This window comes from Tursiops truncatus, chromosome 2 (assembly GCF_011762595.2).
Source record: "Tursiops truncatus isolate mTurTru1 chromosome 2, mTurTru1.mat.Y, whole genome shotgun sequence".
Taxonomy (NCBI): Eukaryota; Metazoa; Chordata; class Mammalia; order Artiodactyla; family Delphinidae; genus Tursiops; species Tursiops truncatus.
In genome coordinates, this window is record NC_047035.1 from 121,724,901 (window position 1) to 121,737,601 (window position 12,701).

The 12,701-nt window shown below is 55.9% G+C and overlaps 5 non-coding genes across 5 annotated transcripts; all 5 read left to right on the plus strand.

Annotated features, from left to right (window-relative positions):
• The first annotated feature begins 635 nt into the window (after nucleotides 1–635).
• Nucleotides 636–727, plus strand: LOC117311349 (small nucleolar RNA SNORD116). The gene has a single exon (XR_004525562.1). It is a non-coding gene; the product is annotated as a small nucleolar RNA SNORD116 (small nucleolar RNA).
• A 2,408-nt stretch (nucleotides 728–3,135) lies between these two features.
• LOC117311329 (small nucleolar RNA SNORD116) lies at nucleotides 3,136–3,227 on the plus strand. Its single transcript, XR_004525542.1, has one exon. It is a non-coding gene; the product is annotated as a small nucleolar RNA SNORD116 (small nucleolar RNA).
• A 2,464-nt stretch (nucleotides 3,228–5,691) lies between these two features.
• On the plus strand, nucleotides 5,692–5,782 carry LOC117311364 (small nucleolar RNA SNORD116). The gene has a single exon (XR_004525575.1). It is a non-coding gene; the product is annotated as a small nucleolar RNA SNORD116 (small nucleolar RNA).
• A 2,405-nt stretch (nucleotides 5,783–8,187) lies between these two features.
• LOC117311330 (small nucleolar RNA SNORD116) lies at nucleotides 8,188–8,279 on the plus strand. Its single transcript, XR_004525543.1, has one exon. It is a non-coding gene; the product is annotated as a small nucleolar RNA SNORD116 (small nucleolar RNA).
• Nucleotides 8,280–10,747: 2,468 nt separating this feature from the next.
• LOC117311351 (small nucleolar RNA SNORD116) lies at nucleotides 10,748–10,839 on the plus strand. The gene has a single exon (XR_004525563.1). It is a non-coding gene; the product is annotated as a small nucleolar RNA SNORD116 (small nucleolar RNA).
• Nucleotides 10,840–12,701: the final 1,862 nt, after the last annotated feature.

The window sequence follows — 12,701 nt, forward strand, 5'->3', positions numbered from 1 at the left end:
AGTGGAATTGCAGTGCCCGAGACCAGGGGGATTTTGGACAGCGGTGCTCTATGTCCTGATGGCCGCACCCTCTGAAGGCGTCAGCTCTATGTTGCTTTCACGTTTCCCTGCGGACCCACAGGCAAGATCTGCAGCAAATTACATGTCGAGGGGAGACAGAGCACGCATCACTGAGGGACATCGCCCTTTCGCTCGGTGCACCCGTGCACCCTCCTATAGGACGCATGTGTTCTCTCACCCCGAGCCAGGTGGAATGCCAAGAAAGGAATTCCAGCAGCAGATCAACCTGGGACCATCTGTATAATCCCTGACACCCGGTGAAGTGAGGAGGAGGAGCCTCACAGGGGTGTTGGCCCGCATTCCATGAGGATCCTGGTTTAACCCTTGTTGCGGTAAGTAGCACCTCTTTCCTAAAACCTAGAGTTTGACCAAGGGAACAGTGTGCAACGGGGCTACACCCTCACCTTCTGGCCTTTTCCATGGGAACCCGAGCTTCGATGCCCTGAGAACTGGCTGCATTTCCTTCCCCAATGGCTTTGCTTTGTTCACTGCCGTATGCTGACGTGATTCAGCTCGCTGTCCGTACCGTGGTGGAATCTGCAAAGTTTGCATGTCCAGCGTTTGAGCATGTGCTTGGCTCGACGATGACTTCCACAAATGCATTCCTTGGAAATCTGAACAAAATGAGTGAGAAATCCCTGCCGTCTCCTCCTTGGAACTGAGGTCCAACACGTGGCTCCCAAAAGGAAAGTAGGGAGAGGTTCGCGTTGCATTTGCTCCCGTGGGTGTCCACAGCCACGCTGTTTAAGTTGAGGCTTGTGGCCGTCTGATGGGGAGAAGAGGCATTGGGAAAGGAGCCTGGGATGCCAATCCAGGAGGGAAGGCTAGGGAGAGCGTGCCGTCTGTGGGTTCCTTGGTCTAGCCGGGACTGCTGTCCCCTGCCACGGTTCAGCATTCGGGTAGGAGAGGAAGCGTGAGCCCTTGGTGGTCCGGTCGCCTGCCCTTGAGTTCTACAGGCCTCCGCCACCGGCTACTCGTTGCCTTGTGCCCGCAAAGAACGGAAGTCTGTAGGCTCAGGGTCAGAGCAGGATTCCTGGCCTAGGGCAGGCTTCTTTGCCATGTTCTGCTTGGGAGACCAGATGCAGTTTAGGTTTCTCCTGATAAGGGGAGAAATCCAATGGCCATTGCCACCGGGAGGTTGGCCAAGCTAAGGGCTCCTCCTCGGGTTGTGTCTGGCTTGTGTGTGCTGTGTGAAAGGGCTAGAAAATGCCTTAGTGAAGATAAGTCACAGCAAGCTTCTTTGGTGAGGGGTGGCTCTGGCATCTTTCCCTGACACGTTGGGATCCCGGTGGAGAGAGGAGGGCAAGGCGAATGAAGAAGACACGAGAGATGGCTGGCTAATCCCACAGGTTTACTGGTGGGTGGATAGATCGATGGTGGTCATAGGCTTCCGGGAACACTTTTGGTATTCCCTCAGGGACATTTGGAGGCAAGTGTAGAGAGGGAACACGGGAGCACATCTGTGGCGTGTCTCGCTTGTTTCCCCTCCTTGGTCAATTTACTTCATGGCGGGTCCCTGTGCCAGGGAATGGTTGCCTTCGTGGCACAGTATGGTGTCTTCTCATGGGGGCTGATTTGGAGGCCGTGGGGTGTTTTGTCCCTGTCTGTCCACGTTCTCCCTGTGTTGAAGATGTGAAGGTGTTCCTCAGTACAGCCCTGCATCGGTACTACACCCAGCCCACCTAGCAGTCCCTGAGGATTGCAGACCTTCCCGGAGGTCATTGGGCAAAACCACGCGGAAAGGGAGTCGGCTGCCAAGGAAAGGCTACAGGTTTCCGGGCCCGAGAGGATGTGTGGTGCGGGGATCTTTTCTCCTGCCACCCGCTGGTGCTTTGAGACTGTGGTGTACGGCGTGCCTGGCCACAGTCCAGAGAAGTCATACCGGTTCAGGTGTCTAGGCTGTTGGCCGGGTTCTCTTGTTGCGCGGCTGTAGGTAACACGTTGCTTCTAGAGGACCTGGGCCTCACGGTTTCACCGAGGTCACGTCACTGACGGACCCCAGAGTGTGAAAGTGCCAGGCAGCACTGCAAGAGACCCCAATTGCTGCAACAGTTTGCCCCGCCACGTTGGGCATCGTAATGGTTCCCATGCCATTACCTTTGTGTGTACGACAAGGGTAGGTCGTCTGTCCTAACAGCAGGCCAGGAAGTATGCCTGCTGGTGAGTCTGCCTTGATTAGCCCAGGTGTTCCTCACGTGCCCTTTGTCGTGGGTCCCTATGAGCCGCTTTGGTGGAGGCCGTCATATTCGGCCGTGTGCCCTTCCCTTGTGGAAGATCTCTTGATCTTCCGGGCGCGTCCACTGTGTGGAGCCATGTGTGCTTAGAGTTGGTGTGTTCCCCAAAGGTCACTGGCTCTTAGTCTGAGGAGGCACAGTTGCCCTGAGCGTGTCTCAGGGTTTCCGGAAGACATCCTTTAGCTGTGATGGAGGGGAGAGTGCTCAGGAGAGGAATTGCAGGGCCCGAGGCCAGGGTGTTGTTGGACAGCGGGGCTCTTTGTCCTGATGGCGGCACGCCGTGAAGGCGTCTACGCCACATTGCTTTCACATTTACGTGCGGACACCCAGGCACGATGGGCAGCAAATGAAATGTTGAGGGGATATAGAGCACGCATCACTAGATGGTATCGCCCTTTCCCTCGGTGCGCCCGTGCACCATCCTCAGGCACGCGTGTGTTCTCTCAGCCCGAGCCAGGTGGACTGCCAGGGCCGGACTCCCAGCAGCAGAGCAGCCTGGGGCCATCCGTATCATCCATAATACCTGGTGAAGGGAGGAGGAGGAGTCTCGCGGGGGTGTTGGCGCACATTCCATGAGGATCCTGGTTTAAACCTTGTTGCGGTAAGTGGCACTTCTTTGCTAAAACCTAGAGGTTTGGCCACGGGAACTGAAAACCGGTGCTACAGCCTCATCTTCTGTCTTTTTCCTGGGGAACATGAGCTTCGATGACCTGAGAACTGGCTGCATTTCCTGCCCCATGGCTCAGATCTGGCCGCTTCTGTACGCTGACATGATTCAGCTCACTGGCCGTCCCTTGGTGGAATCTGCAACTTTGCATGTCCGGCGTTTGAGCATGTGCTTGGATCGATGATGACCCCCACAAATGCATTCCTTGGAAATCTGAACAAAATGAGTGAGAAAACCCTACCGTCTCCTCATCGGAACTGAGGTCCAGCACGTGGCTCCCAAAAGGAAAGCAGGGAGAGGTTGAGGTTGCGTTTGCTGCCGTGTGTGTGTACAGCCACGTTGTTCGAGTGGAGGGTTGTGGCCGTCTCATGGGGAGAAGAGCCATTGGGAAAGGAGCCTGGGATGCCAATCCAGGTGGGAAGGCTAGGGACAGCGTGCCGTCTCTGGGTTCCTTGGTCGAGCCAGGACTTCTGTCCCCTGCCACGGACGAGCACGCGGCTAGGAAAGGAAGCGTGAACCGTTGGTGGTCCTATCGACTGCATTTGAGTTCTACAGGCCGCCGCCACCGGCTACTCGTTGCCTTGTGCCCTCACGGAAAGAGAAGTCTATGCTCAGGGTCAGAGCAGGATTCCTGGCCTAGGGCTGGCTCTTTGTCATGTTCTGCTTGGGAGACCAGATGCAGTTTAGGTTTCTCATGATGAGGGGAGAAATCCAATGGGCCATTGTCCCGGGCGGTTGGCCAAGCTGATGGCTCCTCCTCGGGTTGTTTCCGGCTTGTGTGTGCTGTGTGAACAGGCTAGAAAATGCCTTAGTCAAGATAAGTCACAGCAAGCTTCTTTGGTGAGGGGTGGCTCTGGCATCTTTCCATGACACGTTGGGATCCCGGTGGAGAGGGAAGGGCAAGGCTACCTATAAAGACACATGAAATGGCTGGCTAAGCCCACATGTCTACTTGTGGGTGGACAGATTGACAGAGGCCATAGGCTTCCAGGAACACTTTTGATATCCCCTCAGGAGCATTTGGAGGCACGTGTAGAGAGGGAACACGGGAGAACTTCTGTGGACTGTCCCGCCTTTCTCCCCTCCTTGGTCGATTTACTTCATGGCGGGTCCCTATGCTAGTGAATGGTTGCCTTTGTGGCACAGTATGGTGTCTTCTCATGGGGCTGATTTGGAGGTCGTGGGGTGTTTTGTCCCTGTCTGTCCACGTTCCCCTGTGTTGAAGGTGTGAGGGTGTTCCTGAGTCCAGCCCAACATCTTTACTAAACCTGGCCCACATAGCGTTCCCTGAGGTTTGCAGCTCCTCCCGGAGGTCACTGGGCACAACCATGCGGAAAAAAGGGAGTCGGCTGCCAAGGAAAGGCTATAGATTTAAAGGCGGGTGAGGGTGTGTGGTGCGGGGGTCATTTTCACTGCCACGCGCTGGTGCATCCAGACTGTGGTATCCGGTGTGCCTGGCCACAGGCCAGACGAGTCATAGCGGTTCAGGTGTCTAGGCTGTTGGCTGGGTTCTCTTAATTGCATGGCTGTGGGTCACACATTGCTTCTAGAAGACCCGGGCCTCACTGTTTCTCCGAGGTCACGTCACTGACGGGCCCGGAGTGTGAATGTGCCAGGTACCACTGCAGTTGACCCCATTGGTGCAATGGTGTTCTCCGCCACAATGGGCATTGGAATGGCTCCCATGCCATTTGGTTGCAAGGGTTTCCCCACCACGTTGGGCTTCAGAATGTTTCCCATGTCATTACCTCTGTGTGTGAACCAAGGGTAGGTCATCTGTCTTGGCAGCAGCTCAGGAAGTGTGCCTACTGGTGAGTCTCCCTTGATCAGTCCAGGTGTTCCTCACGTGCCCTTTGTCACGGTTCCCTTCGAGCTGCTTTTGATGAAGGCCGTCATATTCGGCCAAGGCCCCTTCCCTTGTGGAAGATCTCTTCCCCGTAAGAGCGTGGCACTTGTGTGGAAGAATATGTGCCAAGGGCGGGCGTGTTCCCCTAGATGGCACCGGCTCTTAGTCTGAGGGGCCACAGTTGCCCAGAGGGTGTCTCAGGGGTTTAGGAAGACATCCTTCTGCTGTGGTGGATGGGAGAGCACTCAGGAGTGGAATTGCAGTGCCCGAGACCAGGGGGATTTTGGACAGCGGTGCTCTATGTCCTGATGGCCGCACCCTCTGAAGGCGTCAGCTCTATGTTGCTTTCACGTTTCCCTGCGGACCCACAGGCAAGATCTGCAGCAAATTACATGTCGAGGGGAGACAGAGCACGCATCACTGAGGGACATCGCCCTTTCGCTCGGTGCACCCGTGCACCCTCCTATAGGACGCATGTGTTCTCTCACCCCGAGCCAGGTGGAATGCCAAGAAAGGAATTCCAGCAGCAGATCAACCTGGGACCATCTGTATAATCCCTGACACCCGGTGAAGTGAGGAGGAGGAGCCTCACAGGGGTGTTGGCCCGCATTCCATGAGGATCCTGGTTTAACCCTTGTTGCGGTAAGTAGCACCTCTTTCCTAAAACCTAGAGGTTTGACCAAGGGAACATGTGCAACGGGGCTACACCCTCACCTTCTGGCCTTTTCCATGGGAACCCGAGCTTCGATGCCCTGAGAACTGGCTGCATTTCCTTCCCCAATGGCTTTGCTTTGTTCACTGCCGTATGCTGACGTGATTCAGCTCGCTGTCCGTACCGTGGTGGAATCTGCAAGTTTGCATGTCCAGCGTTTGAGCATGTGCTTGGCTCGACGATGACTTCCACAAATGCATTCCTTGGAAATCTGAACAAAATGAGTGAGAATCCCTGCCGTCTCCTCCTTGGAACTGAGGTCCAACACGTGGCTCCCAAAAGGAAAGTAGGGAGAGGTTCGCGTTGCATTTGCTCCGTGGGTGTCCACAGCCACGCTGTTTAAGTTGAGGCTTGTGGCCGTCTGATGGGGAGAAGAGGCATTGGGAAAGGAGCCTGGGATGCCAATCCAGGAGGGAAGGCTAGGGAGAGCGTGCCGTCTGTGGGTTCCTTGGTCTAGCCGGGACTGCTGTCCCCTGCCACGGTTCAGCATTCGGGTAGGAGAGGAAGCGTGAGCCCTTGGTGGTCCGGTCGCCTGCCCTTGAGTTCTACAGGCCTCCGCCACCGGCTACTCGTTGCCTTGTGCCCGCAAAGAAACGGAAGTCTGTAGGCTCAGGGTCAGAGCAGGATTCCTGGCCTAGGGCAGGCTTCTTTGCCATGTTCTGCTTGGGAGACCAGATGCAGTTTAGGTTTCTCCTGATAAGGGGAGAAATCCAATGGGCCATTGCCACCGGGAGGTTGGCCAAGCTAAGGGCTCCTCCTCGGGTTGTGTCTGGCTTGTGTGTGCTGTGTGAAAGGGCTAGAAAATGCCTTAGTGAAGATAAGTCACAGCAAGCTTCTTTGGTGAGGGGTGGCTCTGGCATCTTTCCCTGACACGTTGGGATCCCGGTGGAGAGAGGAGGGCAAGGCGAATGAAGAAGACACGAGAGATGGCTGGCTAATCCCACAGGTTTACTGGTGGGTGGATAGATCGATGGTGGTCATAGGCTTCCGGGAACACTTTTGGTATTCCCTCAGGGACATTTGGAGGCAAGTGTAGAGAGGGAACACGGGAGCACATCTGTGGCGTGTCTCGCTTGTTTCCCCTCCTTGGTCAATTTACTTCATGGCGGGTCCCTGTGCCAGGGAATGGTTGCCTTCGTGGCACAGTATGGTGTCTTCTCATGGGGGCTGATTTGGAGGCCGTGGGGTGTTTTGTCCCTGTCTGTCCACGTTCTCCTGTGTTGAAGATGTGAAGGTGTTCCTCAGTACAGCCCTGCATCGGTACTACACCCAGCCCACCTAGCAGTCCCTGAGGATTGCAGACCTTCCCGGAGGTCATTGGGCAAAACCACGCGGAAAGGGAGTCGGCTGCCAAGGAAAGGCTACAGGTTTCCGGGCCCGAGAGGATGTGTGGTGCGGGGATCTTTTCTCCTGCCACCCGCTGGTGCTTTGAGACTGTGGTGTACGGCGTGCCTGGCCACAGTCCAGAGAAGTCATACCGGTTCAGGTGTCTAGGCTGTTGGCCGGGTTCTCTTGTTGCGCGGCTGTAGGTAACACGTTGCTTCTAGAGGACCTGGGCCTCACGGTTTCACCGAGGTCACGTCACTGACGGACCCAGAGTGTGAAAGTGCCAGGCAGCACTGCAAGAGACCCAATTGCTGCAACAGTTTGCCCCGCCACGTTGGGCATCGTAATGGTTCCCATGCCATTACCTTTGTGTGTACGACAAGGGTAGGTCGTCTGTCCTAACAGCAGGCCAGGAAGTATGCCTGCTGGTGAGTCTGCCTTGATTAGCCCAGGTGTTCCTCACGTGCCCTTTGTCGTGGGTCCCTATGAGCCGCTTTTGGTGGAGGCCGTCATATTCGGCCGTGTGCCCTTCCCTTGTGGAAGATCTCTTGATCTTCCGGGCGCGTCCACTGTGTGGAGCCATGTGTGCTTAGAGTTGGTGTGTTCCCCAAAGGTCACTGGCTCTTAGTCTGAGGAGGCACAGTTGCCCTGAGCGTGTCTCAGGGTTTCCGGAAGACATCCTTTAGCTGTGATGGAGGGGAGAGTGCTCAGGAGAGGAATTGCAGGGCCCGAGGCCAGGGTGTTGTTGGACAGCGGGGCTCTTTGTCCTGATGGCGGCACGCCGTGAAGGCGTCTACGCCACATTGCTTTCACATTACGTGCGGACACCCAGGCACGATGGGCAGCAAATGAAATGTTGAGGGATATAGAGCACGCATCACTAGATGGTATCGCCCTTTCCCTCGGTGCGCCCGTGCACCATCCTCAGGCACGCGTGTGTTCTCTCAGCCCGAGCCAGGTGGACTGCCAGGGCCGGACTCCCAGCAGCAGAGCAGCCTGGGGCCATCCGTATCATCCATAATACCTGGTGAAGGGAGGAGGAGGAGTCTCGCGGGGGTGTTGGCGCACATTCCATGAGGATCCTGGTTTAAACCTTGTTGCGGTAAGTGGCACTTCTTTGCTAAAACCTAGAGGTTTGGCCACGGGAACTGAAAACCGGTGCTACAGCCTCATCTTCTGTCTTTTTCCTGGGGAACATGAGCTTCGATGACCTGAGAACTGGCTGCATTTCCTGCCCCATGGCTCAGATCTGGCCGCTTCTGTACGCTGACATGATTCAGCTCACTGGCCGTCCCTTGGTGGAATCTGCAACTTTGCATGTCCGGCGTTTGAGCATGTGCTTGGATCGATGATGACCCCCACAAATGCATTCCTTGGAAATCTGAACAAAATGAGTGAGAAAACCCTACCGTCTCCTCATCGGAACTGAGGTCCAGCACGTGGCTCCCAAAAGGAAAGCAGGGAGAGGTTGAGGTTGCGTTTGCTGCCGTGTGTGTGTACAGCCACGTTGTTCGAGTGGAGGGTTGTGGCCGTCTCATGGGGAGAAGAGCCATTGGGAAAGGAGCCTGGGATGCCAATCCAGGTGGGAAGGCTAGGGACAGCGTGCCGTCTCTGGGTTCCTTGGTCGAGCCAGGACTTCTGTCCCCTGCCACGGACGAGCACGCGGCTAGGAAAGGAAGCGTGAACCGTTGGTGGTCCTATCGACTGCATTTGAGTTCTACAGGCCGCCGCCACCGGCTACTCGTTGCCTTGTGCCCTCACGGAAAGAGAAGTCTATGCTCAGGGTCAGAGCAGGATTCCTGGCCTAGGGCTGGCTCTTTGTCATGTTCTGCTTGGGAGACCAGATGCAGTTTAGGTTTCTCATGATGAGGGGAGAAATCCAATGGGCCATTGTCCCCGGGCGGTTGGCCAAGCTGATGGCTCCTCCTCGGGTTGTTTCCGGCTTGTGTGTGCTGTGTGAACAGGCTAGAAAATGCCTTAGTCAAGATAAGTCACAGCAAGCTTCTTTGGTGAGGGGTGGCTCTGGCATCTTTCCATGACACGTTGGGATCCCGGTGGAGAGGGAAGGGCAAGGCTACCTATAAAGACACATGAAATGGCTGGCTAAGCCCACATGTCTACTTGTGGGTGGACAGATTGACAGAGGCCATAGGCTTCCAGGAACACTTTTGATATCCCCTCAGGAGCATTTGGAGGCACGTGTAGAGAGGGAACACGGGAGAACTTCTGTGGACTGTCCCGCCTTTCTCCCCTCCTTGGTCGATTTACTTCATGGCGGGTCCCTATGCTAGTGAATGGTTGCCTTTGTGGCACAGTATGGTGTCTTCTCATGGGGGCTGATTTGGAGGTCGTGGGGTGTTTTGTCCCTGTCTGTCCACGTTCCCCCTGTGTTGAAGGTGTGAGGGTGTTCCTGAGTCCAGCCCAACATCTTTACTAAACCTGGCCCACATAGCGTTCCCTGAGGTTTGCAGCTCCTCCCGGAGGTCACTGGGCACAACCATGCGGAAAAAAAGGGAGTCGGCTGCCAAGGAAAGGCTATAGATTTAAAGGCGGGTGAGGGTGTGTGGTGCGGGGGTCATTTTCACTGCCACGCGCTGGTGCATCCAGACTGTGGTATCCGGTGTGCCTGGCCACAGGCCAGACGAGTCATAGCGGTTCAGGTGTCTAGGCTGTTGGCTGGGTTCTCTTAATTGCATGGCTGTGGGTCACACATTGCTTCTAGAAGACCCGGGCCTCACTGTTTCTCCGAGGTCACGTCACTGACGGGCCCGGAGTGTGAATGTGCCAGGTACCACTGCAGTTGACCCCATTGGTGCAATGGTGTTCTCCGCCACAATGGGCATTGGAATGGCTCCCATGCCATTTGGTTGCAAGGGTTTCCCCACCACGTTGGGCTTCAGAATGTTTCCCATGTCATTACCTCTGTGTGTGAACCAAGGGTAGGTCATCTGTCTTGGCAGCAGCTCAGGAAGTGTGCCTACTGGTGAGTCTCCCTTGATCAGTCCAGGTGTTCCTCACGTGCCCTTTGTCACGGTTCCCTTCGAGCTGCTTTTGATGAAGGCCGTCATATTCGGCCAAGGCCCCTTCCCTTGTGGAAGATCTCTTCCCCGTAAGAGCGTGGCACTTGTGTGGAAGAATATGTGCCAAGGGCGGGCGTGTTCCCCTAGATGGCACCGGCTCTTAGTCTGAGGGGCCACAGTTGCCCAGAGGGTGTCTCAGGGGTTTAGGAAGACATCCTTCTGCTGTGGTGGATGGGAGAGCACTCAGGAGTGGAATTGCAGTGCCCGAGACCAGGGGGATTTTGGACAGCGGTGCTCTATGTCCTGATGGCCGCACCCTCTGAAGGCGTCAGCTCTATGTTGCTTTCACGTTTCCCTGCGGACCCACAGGCAAGATCTGCAGCAAATTACATGTCGAGGGGAGACAGAGCACGCATCACTGAGGGACATCGCCCTTTCGCTCGGTGCACCCGTGCACCCTCCTATAGGACGCATGTGTTCTCTCACCCCGAGCCAGGTGGAATGCCAAGAAAGGAATTCCAGCAGCAGATCAACCTGGGACCATCTGTATAATCCCTGACACCCGGTGAAGTGAGGAGGAGGAGCCTCACAGGGGTGTTGGCCCGCATTCCATGAGGATCCTGGTTTAACCCTTGTTGCGGTAAGTAGCACCTCTTTCCTAAAACCTAGAGGTTTGACCAAGGGAACATGTGCAACGGGGCTACACCCTCACCTTCTGGCCTTTTCCATGGGAACCCGAGCTTCGATGCCCTGAGAACTGGCTGCATTTCCTTCCCCAATGGCTTTGCTTTGTTCACTGCCGTATGCTGACGTGATTCAGCTCGCTGTCCGTACCGTGGTGGAATCTGCAAGTTTGCATGTCCAGCGTTTGAGCATGTGCTTGGCTCGACGATGACTTCCACAAATGCATTCCTTGGAAATCTGAACAAAATGAGTGAGAAATCCCTGCCGTCTCCTCCTTGGAACTGAGGTCCAACACGTGGCTCCCAAAAGGAAAGTAGGGAGAGGTTCGCGTTGCATTTGCTCCCGTGGGTGTCCACAGCCACGCTGTTTAAGTTGAGGCTTGTGGCCGTCTGATGGGGAGAAGAGGCATTGGGAAAGGAGCCTGGGATGCCAATCCAGGAGGGAAGGCTAGGGAGAGCGTGCCGTCTGTGGGTTCCTTGGTCTAGCCGGGACTGCTGTCCCCTGCCACGGTTCAGCATTCGGGTAGGAGAGGAAGCGTGAGCCCTTGGTGGTCCGGTCGCCTGCCCTTGAGTTCTACAGGCCTCCGCCACCGGCTACTCGTTGCCTTGTGCCCGCAAAGAAACGGAAGTCTGTAGGCTCAGGGTCAGAGCAGGATTCCTGGCCTAGGGCAGGCTTCTTTGCCATGTTCTGCTTGGGAGACCAGATGCAGTTTAGGTTTCTCCTGATAAGGGGAGAAATCCAATGGGCCATTGCCACCGGGAGGTTGGCCAAGCTAAGGGCTCCTCCTCGGGTTGTGTCTGGCTTGTGTGTGCTGTGTGAAAGGGCTAGAAAATGCCTTAGTGAAGATAAGTCACAGCAAGCTTCTTTGGTGAGGGGTGGCTCTGGCATCTTTCCCTGACACGTTGGGATCCCGGTGGAGAGAGGAGGGCAAGGCGAATGAAGAAGACACGAGAGATGGCTGGCTAATCCCACAGGTTTACTGGTGGGTGGATAGATCGATGGTGGTCATAGGCTTCCGGGAACACTTTTGGTATTCCCTCAGGGACATTTGGAGGCAAGTGTAGAGAGGGAACACGGGAGCACATCTGTGGCGTGTCTCGCTTGTTTCCCCTCCTTGGTCAATTTACTTCATGGCGGGTCCCTGTGCCAGGGAATGGTTGCCTTCGTGGCACAGTATGGTGTCTTCTCATGGGGGCTGATTTGGAGGCCGTGGGGTGTTTTGTCCCTGTCTGTCCACGTTCTCCCTGTGTTGAAGATGTGAAGGTGTTCCTCAGTACAGCCCTGCATCGGTACTACACCCAGCCCACCTAGCAGTCCCTGAGGATTGCAGACCTTCCCGGAGGTCATTGGGCAAAACCACGCGGAAAGGGAGTCGGCTGCCAAGGAAAGGCTACAGGTTTCCGGGCCCGAGAGGATGTGTGGTGCGGGGATCTTTTCTCCTGCCACCCGCTGGTGCTTTGAGACTGTGGTGTACGGCGTGCCTGGCCACAGTCCAGAGAAGTCATACCGGTTCAGGTGTCTAGGCTGTTGGCCGGGTTCTCTTGTTGCGCGGCTGTAGGTAACACGTTGCTTCTAGAGGACCTGGGCCTCACGGTTTCACCGAGGTCACGTCACTGACGGACCCAGAGTGTGAAAGTGCCAGGCAGCACTGCAAGAGACCCAATTGCTGCAACAGTTTGCCCCGCCACGTTGGGCATCGTAATGGTTCCCATGCCATTACCTTTGTGTGTACGACAAGGGTAGGTCGTCTGTCCTAACAGCAGGCCAGGAAGTATGCCTGCTGGTGAGTCTGCCTTGATTAGCCCAGGTGTTCCTCACGTGCCCTTTGTCGTGGGTCCCTATGAGCCGCTTTTGGTGGAGGCCGTCATATTCGGCCGTGTGCCCTTCCCTTGTGGAAGATCTCTTGATCTTCCGGGCGCGTCCACTGTGTGGAGCCATGTGTGCTTAGAGTTGGTGTGTTCCCCAAAGGTCACTGGCTCTTAGTCTGAGGAGGCACAGTTGCCCTGAGCGTGTCTCAGGGTTTCCGGAAGACATCCTTTAGCTGTGATGGAGGGGAGAGTGCTCAGGAGAGGAATTGCAGGGCCCGAGGCCAGGGTGTTGTTGGACAGCGGGGCTCTTTGTCCTGATGGCGGCACGCCGTGAAGGCGTCTAC